We start from the raw sequence: 15,853 nt of genomic DNA on the forward strand, positions 1-15,853 counted from the left end.
CTGCGGCTGCTCCTCCATCATGGTTCTTTTCAGAGACCAACCACGCCATCATTATTATGAACACCGTTGTGCCCGCTGGTCTTATATTCCAATTTGTTGTTGTTGCCGCCGCTCTTATTTCTCCATCGCCAGCGGTACTCGCCTTTGTTGTTGCTCCTCTTGGTGTTCTTATATGACCGCCAAGTCTCTCTGTTTCCCTGCATACCCATCACTTTGGCCCGGGGTCAGGGGTATGCTGGTTCAGCATACAGATTCTTTGTATCGCAGTACTGGCTTGACCACTATATACACCATATTTTCCGTTAATAATAATATTAACATTTAAGAAGCCAATATGTTTAATCTAATAGATAGTTTTGAATCTGACTACCACATGCACCTATTCAAGTTACAACAGTCAAGGATATTTACTGCTTCTTTTGCTGGGTATCTGTTAGTCGCATGGCCTGCCGGCTCGTATTACTTCACTTGTTCCCTTATTTTCGTTTATTTTGCAACATTTTGCCGCACTGCAATTGCATTCGCGTTGACAAAAGTCCTGATGCCTTCGCAACGTGTGCCATTTGTGAGTAATAAGAAGCGAATAGATGACTGCAGGGTCTTGGCAGTTCACTTACCTGTTGTGTGGCTGCTGGAGATTGGCCCTGCTGTTGCATTGCGATTGCTAATAAATTCTAGATTTGGATGGCGAAATGCATATGCAAATAAATAGCTAGGCCAACTAACTGGCCGTGGACGCCTGCGAGCGCTGTGAAACAACAGCAATAATAACAATAATCGTGCCACATTTAGATAGCGCACACAGAGAAAAACGCTTTCAGCCAATTGAAGAGTTTAAACATTGGGCCAAGTATGAAATTTGTTTGCCCATCTCCCCCGTATACCCCGTATCCCCCGTGTCCTCCGGCACCCCCGTATCCTCGCCCCCACCCGAAATGTTAAGTTGCCGCAGTCGGCTGCTTATCTCTGTTGCTGCTTGCAACATTCGCTGGGGGCCATTTTTACTTTTTGGCTTTTCGATACGAGAGCCGCTCCACTGTTCCACCGCCTCCCGCGCGCCACGCCCCGTCTTTATTGGTAGGACCACGAGCTGCTGCCCAAATGCAGTTGGCCTCCTGGGCGTGTGGGAGCGTGTGGGCGCCAGGAATGCGATCGTGAGTGGCTTGGGAAGCGACTATAATCCTTATAAGCTGATGAGCTCAAGTGCAAGCACTTAACACAAACAAGTACTTTACACGACATTTTTGCGTATTTCCAATCTACCAAAATTAGTTGGTATCACGTCTTGGTAAGTTGTTATTCATTGTGATAAAAGCTTATTGTTTCCGTTTATAGTCCTTACAATCCAATCCGTAAAGTGCTCGACATTTGTGTAAACGTCGAGACCAAGATGAAGTTCCATAGCTAACGATGCCGAGCAGAAAGGCCCGAGATTTTTCACTCCAATGTCCCCCGCCATACAAATTCAACTTTACGCTCAACGGGCCTCCAGAATCCCCAGCACAAATGTCCTTGCTGTAGAATGCTGCTTGTATCCTTGAAAAAGGTGCTGCCCCAGCCGGTGGCAGTAACGGATTGAGCACTGCGTCCCACTTGACGATCAATGGAAATTGGCCTGACATAGTCTATAAAAAGAGGGTTTTGGTTCTGGTGGTCACTGGAGCTCTTACCATGTCGTTACCTGGGATCAAAGCCTTCTTTGCCAACCGAAGCCGAGCAATATCATATGCGCTTTCGCCTTCCATGCTGAATTGACTATGAATAAGCCGCTGATCGATGTGAATCACTCGGCAACTGGACTTGCAATCCTCAGTAGCACAAAAACTGCAAAAGCACTGAGAGTTGTATCTAAACTGAAGGGAAAATTGTCTATGGGGCTACATACGGCGGCTGATCAGCGAACCGCCACAGAAGTAATTTTTTCCACCGACCACCATGATTGGCGAACCTGTCCGTATCTTCACTTCCAACTATCCGCCGAATTCTCGACGGATGCTTGGATTCTCTCCTTTCCCAATCCCAAGGACTAAGCTCGCTAGTAGCGCTACTTCAGCTATGAAGATCTTCATGTTATAATAACAACTAAGTAAATTGCCAATACTCGAGGCTTTAATGGGTATACTTATGTACATATAAGCGACCATCTATTCATCTATATTCTGAGAACTCTATATGAAAATTTAATCTGATTGAGACTTGAGGTGCCACATATCATATTCATTAGTGTGAGAAGTGTGCGAAATAAGTGAAAAGTATTTGAAGTACTGTACTGTCATTCCCAATGGCTACAAACGTACTGAAAACTATTTTCTTTACTTAATAGTATTTAGCCTTGTAGAATGTAGTACTGCACTTAAGTTGGCTGTATAGCTGATGTCGCGAACGGGTAAAGCGTTAATTGGAAATTAAATCAGACCGATTTGAAGGAGCTTAAGTTCGTGTCACGTTGCCACTTCTGCTCGTGTGCTAACTTGGCCGTAAATACTTTTGGCCTCGCCTGGTGTTTGGCATTTGGTGTCTGCTGTCTGCTGCCTGCTGCCTGCTGCCCAAGTGCCTGGATACTTGGATGCTGGGATGCTGGGATGCTGGGATGCTTGGATACATGGCTGCTGGGATGCTTGGATGTTTGAGTGTTTGGGGGCTCTGGTGTCTTACCGTTCCTCGCTTTTTGGCATCTGCTCTTTAGCCCTAAGCTGGGATATGGCCGCTCGTTGGTTCGGTTCTTCGTTGCCTTATGAAATATTTGTGCTGCAACTTTATTTACAATTTTTTCGGTTATTTATTGTTGGCAATTTATGCTTTCGTTATGCATTTTTCGTTTCTTGTATTTGGTCAGTTCTTGCATTCTGATTTATTGGTATTGGTGTGTGCTCTTGTGGGCGTATATGGAGCCCTATATGAGTGTATTGTCCATATTGAAATGAGCCCACACACGCACACCCACTGTGGTGTGTGTATATTCGAAACCAAACAAGCTGGGAAAGAAGTTTTGGCAATGTTGCTGGAAATTCGAGAAAATTGCATATTTCTTTTAATTGCTGCTGGAGTTGCAATTAGTGGTTGCATATGGGAATAGGTCACAGCCGTAACGTTTGTATATTTTAAGGGTTCTTTTTTGCATTTTCACTCTTTTAAATGATGCACAGAATGGAATACAGATCGATATACAGGTATGTATCCTGTCGAATAAGATACATGTATATATTATCCCTTTTTTCGAGAACGCCCCTGCTTAAACGGTTGCGATTTCTCTTAGAACCCCGAACGTATTTATTTTTCATTTTCAATATTCAGGCTGTCTGCTGAATTTCTGGGCAATTGTTTCTGGCATTGTTCGTTGGGCTCTTGTTTTGGCCATGGACAATCTGCAATCAAAATCAAGGAACTTGAGAGATATTTTCCCAAATGGAACATGACACATTTGTTCTGCTTCAACTGTGCCTAATGACGGTTTTCAATCTCGGTTTTTGTTGAGGATGAGTGAAGATATGATTCGGCCAAGTGCCAGTGAGACGGACGCAAGTTAAATGGCAATTTCGCAGAGGGCCAACAGCGTTTTTTCCATTCCTGCAGGCCAGTTAAATTAATGGACGAACAAGAGTCGAGTAATAAGACATCCTAATGAATGCCTTAAGTCTGCACTCGATTGCTGGATTTGACAGAAACCATATGCAGATGCAGATGCTAATGCTGAGGCTGAGGCGATGCTGATGCAGATACAGTATCTGTATCTGTAAGTGCAATTGAGTGCGTTTTGTGCAGTGATTTTACGACTTTTATTCTCTACGCTGTCCACATAAATTGCGAACTGTTTTTCTTATTTTTAGTTGTTGTTGCTCCGACAGTCATCATATATCAATGTCGTTGCAATTGATAATGGAGTGCAGTGGGTATAAAAATCAAAAGCTGGCCTCTGGGCAAACATTTGATCTGACATTTGTTGTTTTCTTGTCTTTTGTCTTATTTATGTTTATTTACTTAATGCCAAGTTATCGTATTTAACTCAAATATTTGACTAAAATATTATTTCTCATAATAAGAAAAATGCCCAGAGCCTTGAGGTCAATCCCACTGCGCTTGTGTGCGTTTGTCCATATTAAATGGAAAATAATCAAGTCATCACTCCGTTGCCAGTCAATCTGCGTTTAAACTGCCTGTGTGCGGATTTTTGCATTTGCCCCGCCACTGCACCGCCTCCCCGACGGCAAGTGCAATCAAAATTGCAAATACAATAATATGAAAAGCAGAATGAAATCAATGGAAATACCTCAAGCTATGTAAATGGGGCAGCTCCATCAACTGAGCAGCGGTGTCCTGGACATGCACACCGTGAGCCCCAGAGCCAATGCCAAATACACGCGGCTGCCCCAACCACCCACCACCCACCAACCACCCAGCAGCCAAAACTCAACATACTCCCAAATCAGGCTGGCTAAAAGGAGAAAAGGTCGCCGACCTACTCCTGCCGTTTTTTCGGGCTCTTCCTGCTGGGCTTTTGCCCTAAATCAATCACACTGTCGCCCAAATGGGAAATTATTAAATTTGTACAACTGCTTTTTGCTAATGATAAGCACAAACTTACCAAATATTTTCCACCTATATTTAATAGATAATTATACTTACATCTTAGCAACACATGAAAAGGTCAAAAAACCTATTCATAATGGGAGAAGCTATCGCTGTGTCTGTTGCTACCTCTTAAAATGTGTGATGTTGCTTGAGGGCCAGGGTATTTGGGCTTCGTTAAGGATGCGCTGGGCATCCGTGCTCCTTTTTATTTGGCATTGCTGATGGGGGTCTGAATGCTGTGGCTGTGGATGTGGATGTGGATGTAGCTGCTAGTGGGACGGCCTCGTAATCAGCATTTGTGGCGCTCGAGGTCATCCGCAAAGTCTGCGGGCGTTGTCGGAGTCGCCGTTGCCGTCTTCATTGTTGTTGCTGTTGTCGTGTTGCATGTGCCACAGCGGCAACAACAACGAAAGTTCCGTATGACGCCGCTTCATCTTCCTGTTTGCGGCCGTGGGCAAAGTTCTGGGTTGGCTGGAATATTATAATTACAAGCGAAACAGGCCCCAGAGCTCTGCTCTCCTCTGTTTCGGCCCAGGCAACAGCTTTGGCTTGCCTGTATCTGTAGCAGCCTCACAGTGCACTGAAAGAAAATCCTTACACCAGCTTAAATACATGCTTCGTTTGATGAGGCGAAGATATTGCAATGGGGCACGTATGTAAGTCGCTGTATGGTATAAATGCAAATGTATCTACCATTTCGAATTGGCCCATCTATTTCTTTGCGTGCTCACCTGTATCCGAAGCATTTGCAGCCATGGCGACAGCGAGTGGGAGTGAAGGGGTACGAAGATCCTGATAGCCAAATGAAGTCGAACCAGCGCCAAAGGTGTTCGCGCTGACGTTGTGACAGTTTCAGTTACCGTCTGTCTCTGTCTGGAGGAGCAAGTGGGGATGGGGATGGGGGTGTGGTGTGTGGTGCGGCGAGTGTAAGCCGGTTGCATGCGTCTGTGTCGTACAGCTGTTGCCACTGCCACTGCCAGTGCCACAGCCAGAGCCACAGCTTGTTGACTGACTGATGCGTCCGGAATGGCGCTGATGAAGAGCTCTAAGCCCGGCTGCAACAGCTTCATTTCGGCTGAAGTTCGTGTGAAAATTATTGAGATACATTTCCCCCAGCGATGGGCAAACGGTCGAAAACGAGATGTAGCCCCCCGCAGCAGTTCGCCCCCGTCTGGGGCCCTTCTACCGCTCCTCTAAGCGGCGGACATTGGCGATTATCTTGTCCACGACTGAGAAACAAATGAGCGTCGTAGTCGCACTGAGCCAGATATATTGCCCCAGGGACATTTGCCGCATTGTTGCTTCAAAGCAGATAGGTTTCGGTCTGTATCTGTATCTGTATCCGTTTCTGTGAGTGTTTCAAGGTAAGGAAAAGAGTTCCCACATTCACTATATGTGAGAATATCGCCCTCAGTTCAATTGGCATCTATTTTGGTGGGAGCCTTCGAGCAAAGTTGGCTTATTTGCGCCCTGGGAGGGACCAACTATATTAATAAGCCCGCTAATGGAGTACGGTTTGAAAAATAGACGGAAATGATTGTATCTTATTAATACATCCAATAAAATAATAATTAATTGGTTGCCCGTTAAAAGCCTAAGAAAATTTTCAAATAGACGTCATTAAATCTTAATAATCTTAATAATAATATTTCAACAGAAAAAAATTTCACATTATTCAGGGAGATAGCCTTATCTCTGCGGTTAAGAAATAAAAATTCCCAGCCTCCACTTCTGACAAAAGCACTATCTCTTTGCATTTTAAACTTTCCCCTATTTGAGTTTTCACTTCATTTTGTTTCTTATTTAGTTCGCATAGTTATAAAAATGAGTTCAGCCTGATGAGAAATTTGTGAATATTCAATTCTTAAAGTAAATAGTAAATATGCCACTAAGGCAAACAACTTTTTATATATTTGATGAATACAATTTTAGAATCTTTTAATTAAAGTTGGGATAAGTCACCCTTTTTGTTTTATTTTGCCCAGAAGTGAGTTGGATTTCGTTGCTGTCAGGCAAGTGGGCAGATTCCATATCCAGATAGTGAAAGAGGATGGCTGAGAATAGGAAATCGCCCGCCGGCCATTCGCATCCGCAAGATACACTTCGCCCCTTACGCTGCGCAGATACAGATAGTCCGCATTGTTGTGTTGTGTTTACGTTGTAAATGGTTGTTGCAACTACCACTTTCAACTGCCCTGATTTGGGTGCCTCGAACAGGTTCGATGTTCGCTGCCAAGAAGTATCTGTGATTTACGAGCGTCTTAGCCGCTCACAAAAATATTTTCAAATTACACAAATTGTGCCATGCCGGCCAAAGTTGGAGACTCCGGCCCTCGGGGCTTAATGCCACGGATTAGTCGGCCTTGGGCTATGACATTTATCGAATGTCGGGGATGGGGCGACAGGTGGATAAAGAATGGCTATCTACTGTTTTTCCACTTTGCCATTCCTTTGTGGACAATGGAATTTCAATTTGCCGGCGACGGAATGTTTATGCAACACGCGCTGGCAATTTAAATTTATGCATGAGCATTTTCTAATACCACTTAGAATAACAGAAATAATTTATTATTTTTAACACTTTACAATTTCCGCGGACTCTGTGAGCGCTCTTGTGTGTGTGTGTTTGTGCGTGTGGGCTTTTGGTACTATTTTGGCAAAACAACACAGTTTAATATTTGTTTTTCATTTGTTAGCCTGGCACCAGGCGATTCAGGTGGGAAATGAGGGGCGTGGCAGCGTGCAAGAGGCGTTGGAGCGCGAGTCCCATTCAACACTTTGTTGGGGAGCGAAAAAAACAGCCAAAATATCCATTTATAAATATTTTACAATAAATATTTCGCCATTGAAATAGAACTGAATAATAGAGTGCGCTGTTGCTATGAAAATGGAAAATGTTTGGTTTAAATCTTCACATTCTCTGGCCCATCAAAAAATGGGTGCTCTGAGCAGACGCATCAAATAGTAGAAACACTTCATCGGCAGTCCAGAGGTTTTCATTTTGCCCAGATACCGGCCTTCCTCGTTCAAATTGTCACTAATATCGTACCACAGGATATAGACCAAGTAAGCCAAGGTGGCCAGCAGCAAGAGCAAGCTATAATTGTAGTGATCATCTGTGGAAGAACGATAGTTGTGAATCTATTCGATTTACCATGAGTATTCTTACCAATCAGGTTCAGCAAATGATGAAACTGCTGCGAAGCCCTGACCCTTAGTAATTTTCCTAAACTTATATTTTCAAGAGTTTCCTGATTCTGGGCTCCAGTATTCTGAGCTGCTCTTCCAACGATTGCTCTGAAGGTTTTCATTGGGTTGTCGGAGTATCTAAAGGATTCCACATCTGTATCGGACTCCACTGGCTGCGGTGTGACTTTGACTTCCTGTATGTTGAGCGCTGTCTGGTTTGTTGGGACCTCAGGAGTTTTTGAAGGCAGGATTACTGGTTGGGCACAAAGGGATTCATAGCTTTCGGGAATCCAGCGTCTTAGCTAATGGGGTAAAAAATTGATGGAAAAACCAAAATTGTTGTTCAGTGTTTATCCTACCTTACGATATGGTTTTGAATTCAGGGGTCCGACCACATTTTCATCATATTCTCTATTTTTTTTTTGATTCTGCGAGAATTTGATCACATATTAAGAAAAACTGGTAGTTAATGAGCAAGTACCTTCTTGTTAGTGCCCTTCATGTTAGAAATAGAGAGCATCCTTTTTCTGTAGTATCCGGCGTCCTTCACCTTCAGACGTTCCCTAACTTTTAAAACGCTCCTTTAGATTGAAGGCCCTTTCATCACCCTGACCATTCCGATTCACTGTATCCCGGCCTGAGTCCACACGTTGAGTCCTGCTTTCATCCGACCACCTCTCCGAGGTGCCGGCATCCTCCTGATCCATGAGTCGGAGGGATAGGTCATAGAGGTTCCTGTTCTGCGACTGGGAAGTGCGCTCCAGGAGGCTGGGCAATTCAGGGGAAGCTGTCAAGTGGCGATCCTCGATGCCTCTGACGGAATCGGTGCGAATAAGTCCATTGGGTGCAACTGTTGTGTGACTTGAGTAAACCGAAGTCAGTCTAATAGTCAGTAAGTAGTAAAGAAAGCCTAGGATATACCTCAAACATTGGCTACTACTTACGATTCGGCCACGAATTTCTTGGGCTTGTACAGCTCGACTAAGCATTTGTCATAATCTTTGCTGCGAGTTTCATACCATAAGTGGAAAACATTTTATATTCATGGGAAATCACTTACTGCTTTCTGGGAATAACGTGTAAGCGTTGCATTTTCATCAACCAATGATGTTGTAAAAACTGTAATGACATGAAAATAAAAAATGCCTCTGAACAGGCCCACAGTTTGTATGGGCAGTGAGTGAGCCAAAAATGTGTTGCCGTTTCTATGTATTCGATTTGAGTGTCAAGGGCTGCTGTGCTGTCGATTCCCGGGGGGCACATTTCACACATTTTCGCATTAATATGCAATTAAAGCGAATAGTTGCAACTAGTTGCAGTTGCAGCTGCGTGCGTCGTTAGTTGCGCAGGCGCATGTCCTGCGGCGGTTCTCCACGTCCCATCCTGGCGATCGCTCGGAGCGCTCCTTCAGCTTCCATCTCCGGCTGTTTCCGTTTCCGTCCCGCCCCCTGCACCCCTCCACCCCTCCACCCCTCCACCCGCACAGCTCGCACCCCCGGCCCTGGCCGCTCATCAAAGCGTCTAAGTCCTGCGGCAACATTAACACAGCGAAGCGCAAGGACCTCGCTGCCTCGGCCAGCGTCGCTGCCCGCCGCAGGACAGTTTTTCACGCAGCGACGCTTTTTCGTACAGTCATCGTGCAGCAAAAGCGGTTCCCATCCGCAGCTCCTTCAACTTGGTTCCGCACTTAGTACATAAGTCGCTGTACATAAACAGATAGGCACTGCTCGAAATTGATAAGTAGAGTGACAAATTTATTGTTTTAACGTTTTTAAACACATTAAGCACTTCAGAATGTGGAATTTGGAGTCAAGTGTGTTCTTGTGTGTTGGCTACCTTTTGCAGAATAATCATTCCTGTCAAACACGGCTCATATTTCATATATATTTCCGTATATAATTACTTTAAATATTATACAATTAATTGCACTAATTCTTATCACAAAGCAGAGCTAAGCTAACTAGCTTATTTCTGGAAGCTTATGCCTAAATACTTTTTAAAGAGAAAACATAAAGGCAATGAGTGTGTGCGATTTTCGGTTGTTCAGTTAGTTATATATTTTCAGCATCATTTTAGCAATAGACTCTTTGTGGCAGTGTAAACCTAACTGGCGGCCATTTGGTGTGGCGCAACTAAAATGCAGTTGTTGCTGCTTCTTTCGCTTTTCGCCGTATTTGTCTTCTGCTGCTTTGGAATTGTTGGCGGTTCCTTGCCACCGCCGGCGGCTATTTGAGGCAAGAACTTGGCCGGCGGGCTCCGGCGGACAGTCAAAGCAGCTGACAGGACGCCAGACGACGACTCGACTCCGGCTTTGACTTGAAGAGTTGACTGCTATGCGCTGGCTGGCTTTAATTGCGTTTGATGTTCGCAAAAATGATGTACGTGGGTGCAAAATAAAGAATTCGCCAGTCAGAAGCCCGAGTCCCGAAACCCGGAATCCGAAATCGAATTGCAATTCATTCAATTGAAAGGGGCGGACTTTGAGTGGGGCGGGGCGGCAGATTATTTAGATGCCTAGATACGCACTTTGATTTTGATTTTGTTGCATGCAACTGTCAGTTGCACGCATTTCCAAGCGAATGCATTTGCGCAGAGCTATTCAAAGGGGGTTTACGGTGGGTTGGAGTGGGTGTGGGATGGGTTTTGGAAAAGCCTCGTTTGTTGCGCTTATTCATTCGAATGTTAATTAAATTGTATTTAAACTGCATCGACTTTTGACATATGCCTCGTCTGCGCTGCCTGCCCAGTGAAGTGACTAATTTGATCAGAGAAAAAGTCTCGTTTATGAAATGCACATCCTTTGACTGGCGAATATCAGCATTAATATGAACTGGCAATTTAATGCACACCTGCAGTATTAAAATTCACGTTTTTAAAACCAAACCCCATTAGCCAATGAAAACTTTTGTTCTGCTACTAGTATCGTTATTACATTACATTTATTGTATGTATTACTCAAAACCAGTATAATTCGTTCTACTTGGTTTACATTCATACGGATGAGCGAAATGGCAGACAGGAAACGTCATCAGCAGTGCGGCATGAGTTCCGTTCAATTTTTGAATGCACTTCCTGTCGCACGGGAAATTAAAATGCTGCTATGCTGCGCCCAAGCGGCGTATGTGTTATATGCCCCAATATTGTGCACACTCGGAGACAATGCTCCTCCAAATGGCAGAACCGAATGCCAGATAAACGGCGGCTCGTAGTCACCATAATCATAGTACGTAATAACAATGCCCGGCTCCGTTGCAGAGTTAAGAGTCATTAAGCGTCGTTTTATGGGCATTGTGTGGGACAGAACTCCTCCGACGGCTGCCATCCTGTCCGGTCCGGTCCGGTCCCGGCCAATTGGTATGCATATTTGGCTATTAAGTGCACTCGGTGGGTGCGGGCGAAAGAGTTATCTTCAAGCCACTAAATTGCAGCCGATAAACGCGGCCAAAGCAGGCGGCATTATGGCCACAAGAGGGCTGGGGGGTCAGCGGGGCTGCCCAAAACTTTTGGCTGCCCGGCCATCCTATCAGCTGAAAGAAATTTTAATTAAATGTCGCCGCAAACGATGCGGTAATATGCAACGAGTCGAACGTAGTCCAGAACACCATTACCCATGGGTGTCGCCGTTATGGGGGCATTATTTTAGCGTTCAATATGATTGCTGCCTGGCGGGCCATGCCATTCGGCTCAATTTATCACAATGCTGCCACATTGTGGTGCCGGCCAAGCCGCGCCGCTTGACCACAAATCAGGATTCCGAAATGATCCTGAGCCCGAGCATGAGCTCCAGCCGAAGCCGAGGCTGTCAAGCGCCTCGACTGCACTCAATACGGAATTGCATTTTGCATTTCATGTGTCAGCGTTTTTAAGCGCTTTCACCCCGCGGCACTGGCTCGGTTTGGGCCCAGTTTGGCCGATTGGCGTTCCACCATTGGCGGCTAATTTTGCGCTCAGCTCAGCTATTTAATAAGCCAACAATGTGGGAAGTAATGCGAAAAGAAATGCCAAATCCTTTGGCCCTTCAACTGCCCTGGGTAATGCGATGAGTTGCGATGGCTGCGATGACCTGGGATTGGGAATCGGATTGGGATCGGCATCGGGCACTGTTGGAGGTCACAATCACAGTAGCCTTGCAGCAAGGGTGCGCTTGGGGTTCACAGTGGGCACTGTACTTATTATATGTATACATTAAGCATAAGCATACTTAAATATGTAGTGCTTTTATTAGTTAGAGGCTGTTTTTAGTTAGGTAAGAACTGGAAGGACTCCAGTTCCTTAAAGAGATTTTAAGAGAAAGATTTTGCCTTCCCTCAGCTGGCAGATATCACTGTACCTTTTACACGTTGAGTTCAAAAATTCATCATTGTTGGCTGCTGCTGCATTGTTGCCAAAACCCGCTGCTGCTGCTGCTGCCGCCACGCCCGCCCGCCCCCTCAGCCAGCCCGCATTGCCCCCCTTCCCGCTGCCCCGCTGCTCCTGCAGCACAGCTTCCCCACTTACCGCAAACCGAAACTGACTGATGCCTGGGAGCTACTTTTGGGATGAAATATTATAATTACAAGCGAATGTCCTGCGGCCACGGAGGAGCAGGAGCAGATGCGGGGCGCGCGGGGTACTGCTTCCCCCGGAGGGCCGGACGGAATGGGATGGAGCGACATCAGCCAGGCATCAGGCAGTTCAAATCGCAACTCTCGCTCGCTCTCTCTTGTTCTGTTTCTGCTGCTGCTGCTGCTGTTGCTGCTGTTGCTGCTGCTGTTGCTGTTGCTGTTTCTGTCCCAGTCTGCGCTTCGGTGGGGTTCGGTGTTTTTGCCCTGGGGGCATTCGCATTCGCATGCCCCACCCCCTGGCGGCACCCCTGTTCTGCTTCTTCTTCAGTTGCAACATGTTGGAACGTTGTGTTTATATGGTCCATCCTGCCGGCAAAAGGATCATTTAGATGGCTGCGATAAGCCTTGAAAACTGGTTTCAATGTTTCCAACATGTTCGATGCGGCAACAGTTAGGAGTGGGTGGTTGGCTGGGTGGCAAGGTGGCAACGTGGCTGATTAGTTCGAAAGTGGGGGTCTGGTCTCACCCGTTATTAATTGCAACTGAATGGCTGGCAGGTATTTATTAAGTTTTTGTTCAATTTCTGAAACTGGCATTTTCATGAGGTTTTGCCCCATCGCATTTTCACTCATTTCATTTATATTCATTTAGTGTGCGTCACTCACACACACACGCACTCACACACACATACGCACAATCACACACATTTGTGTCCTGTACGTACGCCTGTCAGCTTTATTGAAAATTAGCCTGCAGTTAATTTAGCATGCCATTAAATTTCTACATGCCCCTTGTCGTTCTCGGCCCAAAAGTAATGCATGCAGATTATAACTTAAATATGAAATGTCACGCATTGACAGGCATTTTTGAAAAGTGTGCAGCAGCAGCAGCAACAGCAACAGCAACGGCAACCTCAAGTTTTACACCTCGGGGCCAATCCGTTTATGGAGCGGAGTCGGGGTCTCCGAGCTGCAGAGATGGATATGGATACGGACGCTCGGATCAGCATCTCACGCCATGGGTAGCCAATGCCACAAAAGGCAGGCCACAGCAGAAACAGGAATTTATGGGGCCTTTTGTATTTGCTCCAAGGCGAAAGTGTTCAGGGGGGATCGAAATTTGGCTGGAGCTGGGGGATTGGGATTGGGATTGGTACTGGGAGTGGGCCTGGAGCTGGTACTGCGCTCGGAAATGGAAACGGGAAAGGTATTTGGACTCGAGATGGCTGGTCCAGGTCTTTGGAGTTGACAAGGGTCACCTGCCAAGTGGAGCATTAGTTTTGTTTCAACTACCAGAGGCCTAAATAGTTTATCGTCTAATCAGTGTGAAGAGCACAAAGAACTATTTGAGGACTCCAATTAACACCCAAAAGGCACAAAAAGACTTTAGCCTGATTTAAAAAAGCGGTTTACTACAACGCACTTGTCTCTGGAAATATTTGTATTTAATCTTTATTCTGTACAAAGCTTACTTAAGTTTATTTCGATTCTTGCTTATTGCTAATACTCTTATTGCAATCACACAAATTCCCTTCCCAAATAGCCAACATTACTTTACTCTCTCCCCTTTGTGCCAAAAAGCGAGCAAAGCAATTGCGAACTATCTGCCGCACTACAGTGGCGCCTCCAATTGCTGAACAACTGATTCGATTCAGTGGACTGGTCGTGGCTTCCGTTCAATTGTGTGGCTTGCACGCACTCTGCGCGTTTTTTCCCCGCCAACATCCTCAACCCTTTCACCTCTCACCTTTCACCCTCCACTCCCGTCGCCTAAATGCTCGCATGCAGCTCGTTTCCGTGTGTGTGTGGGTTCGTACGCGTGTGTGCGTTTGCGAGTGGGTGGGTGGCTACTCCTCACGTGTAACAGATGTCTGTAAATTGCTTTACTGACTCACTGACTCGCCAGTTGGCTGTTGGCGGTCGCTTAACTGCTGCAGTTGCTCCTGTTTGGTTTTGTTGTCAGTCAAAGTGTCAGTATGTGCGAGCATGGGGCTGGCTGGCAGGTGTGGGTGCAGGTGTGACTGTGTGATGGTGTGGGCGGGCGTTGCACTTATAACTGCATTAATACGGGCTTATGGCTCACGGAATCGGAGGACCCATTAGTTATTGCTGCTGCGGCTGTTGTTGTTGGCTCAACATGCCGCACACGACGGCATTGCTTACAGGTGTGCGGCATTCGCAGCTTGTCAGTGGCCGCGTTTAACGCTACACTTAAACAAACAGCCGCGTGCGTACACAAACATCGCACACATGCAACCGCTCACGCACACGCACACACACTCAACCGACGGGCGGCGGAAGTAAGGACAACAACAACAGGCCGGCCAGGATGTGGCCGCCTATTAAGTGATTTTAACACTTTGCGCATGAAAATTGCAAAAAGGCAACGGCGCGGCGTTGATAATTATCCCTTAATTGCTTAATGAGCGGCACTTGAGCAGCGCCGTCGACAGAAGCGACGTAAGTTTAATTAATGCCAATTTAATTACCACGCCACACACACAAACACTCACACACACACATACGCACACATTCAAGTGGACACATTTATGGGCTACTACTTACAGTTTACCGTTGTGTGGCACTCAGGTGCCGCACCTGCCGCAAAGAATTTTCTCACACTTCGTAGGTGAATTAAATGGTTTGCTGGATTGTACGAGTAAATCTTAATCATTCGCATAGTTCAAGAGTATAAAAATTCTTATTTCAACCAATTAGTATTTTCCAACTTTACAAGGCTGCTTATTGATCTTAATTGCATTCCGGCTATCATTTGAAATGCAATTTTCCAAAAAACAAGATATCGGATATCTCTAAAATCGCCATTAATAAACACTAATTGCTCCCACATATCTTGTTTATCTAAGTGAGCACTGGCTAATAGTTTCGGCCAGAGCTTCAGCCGACTTGTTTCTGGCCTCGCAGTTGGCCGAATGTCTCTATTAGCCAGGCCATAAGTTATTTGGTTGTTTGGCTTGATTAATGTTCACCTGGCCGTGTTCCGAGGAAAACTTAAACCGAACGGGGGACTTGGAGGGATTGACCATTCGGGACCATTCGGACCTCGCTTTGTGGATTGTCAGTGGCAGCTTAGTTTTCGCTCAACCCTTTTCCATTGCCGGCCTTCTCTTGCCGGCGGCAATCTCTTCTTCCAGTGATCTAATCTTGTTATTGCCCTGGCCGCCGTCTCCGGATTCGGGCAGGCATACCCATAAAGACATACACATGCACATGGGAGTGATTTAGCTGATGTGCCAATTCAATTATTTCTACCTACATAGGATTTTTCCACATGGCACCGGCAAAACATATAAACATATAAACACCGATAAATGCCATACATACGAGCCATGTGGCATATAAAATAGTGAATGTAATTTTATTCACATGTCTGGCCGCAGGCCAATCCGCTTTGCCCGCCGGCACCAAATTGCACAGCAACAGCAGCAACAGCAGCAACATCAGCAACATCAGCAACCCCGGAACCACGGCGCACCTCTCCTCATCTCGGGTGTCGGTCTTTCTTCGGTGAGTATATAAATATATATATAT

At 45.7% G+C, this 15,853-nt stretch overlaps 2 pseudogenes; both read right to left on the reverse strand.

Annotated features, from left to right (window-relative positions):
* Positions 1 to 1,300: 1,300 nt before the first annotated feature.
* Positions 1,301 to 2,069, reverse strand: LOC113564473 (annotated as a pseudogene).
* Positions 2,070 to 7,367: 5,298 nt separating this feature from the next.
* Positions 7,368 to 8,935, reverse strand: LOC6548214 (annotated as a pseudogene).
* Between the last annotated feature and the right edge of the window lie 6,918 nt (positions 8,936 to 15,853).

Source organism: Drosophila erecta, unplaced genomic scaffold, assembly GCF_003286155.1.
Source record: "Drosophila erecta strain 14021-0224.00,06,07 unplaced genomic scaffold, DereRS2 tig00000095-arrow-arrow-pilon, whole genome shotgun sequence".
Taxonomy (NCBI): Eukaryota; Metazoa; Arthropoda; class Insecta; order Diptera; family Drosophilidae; genus Drosophila; species Drosophila erecta.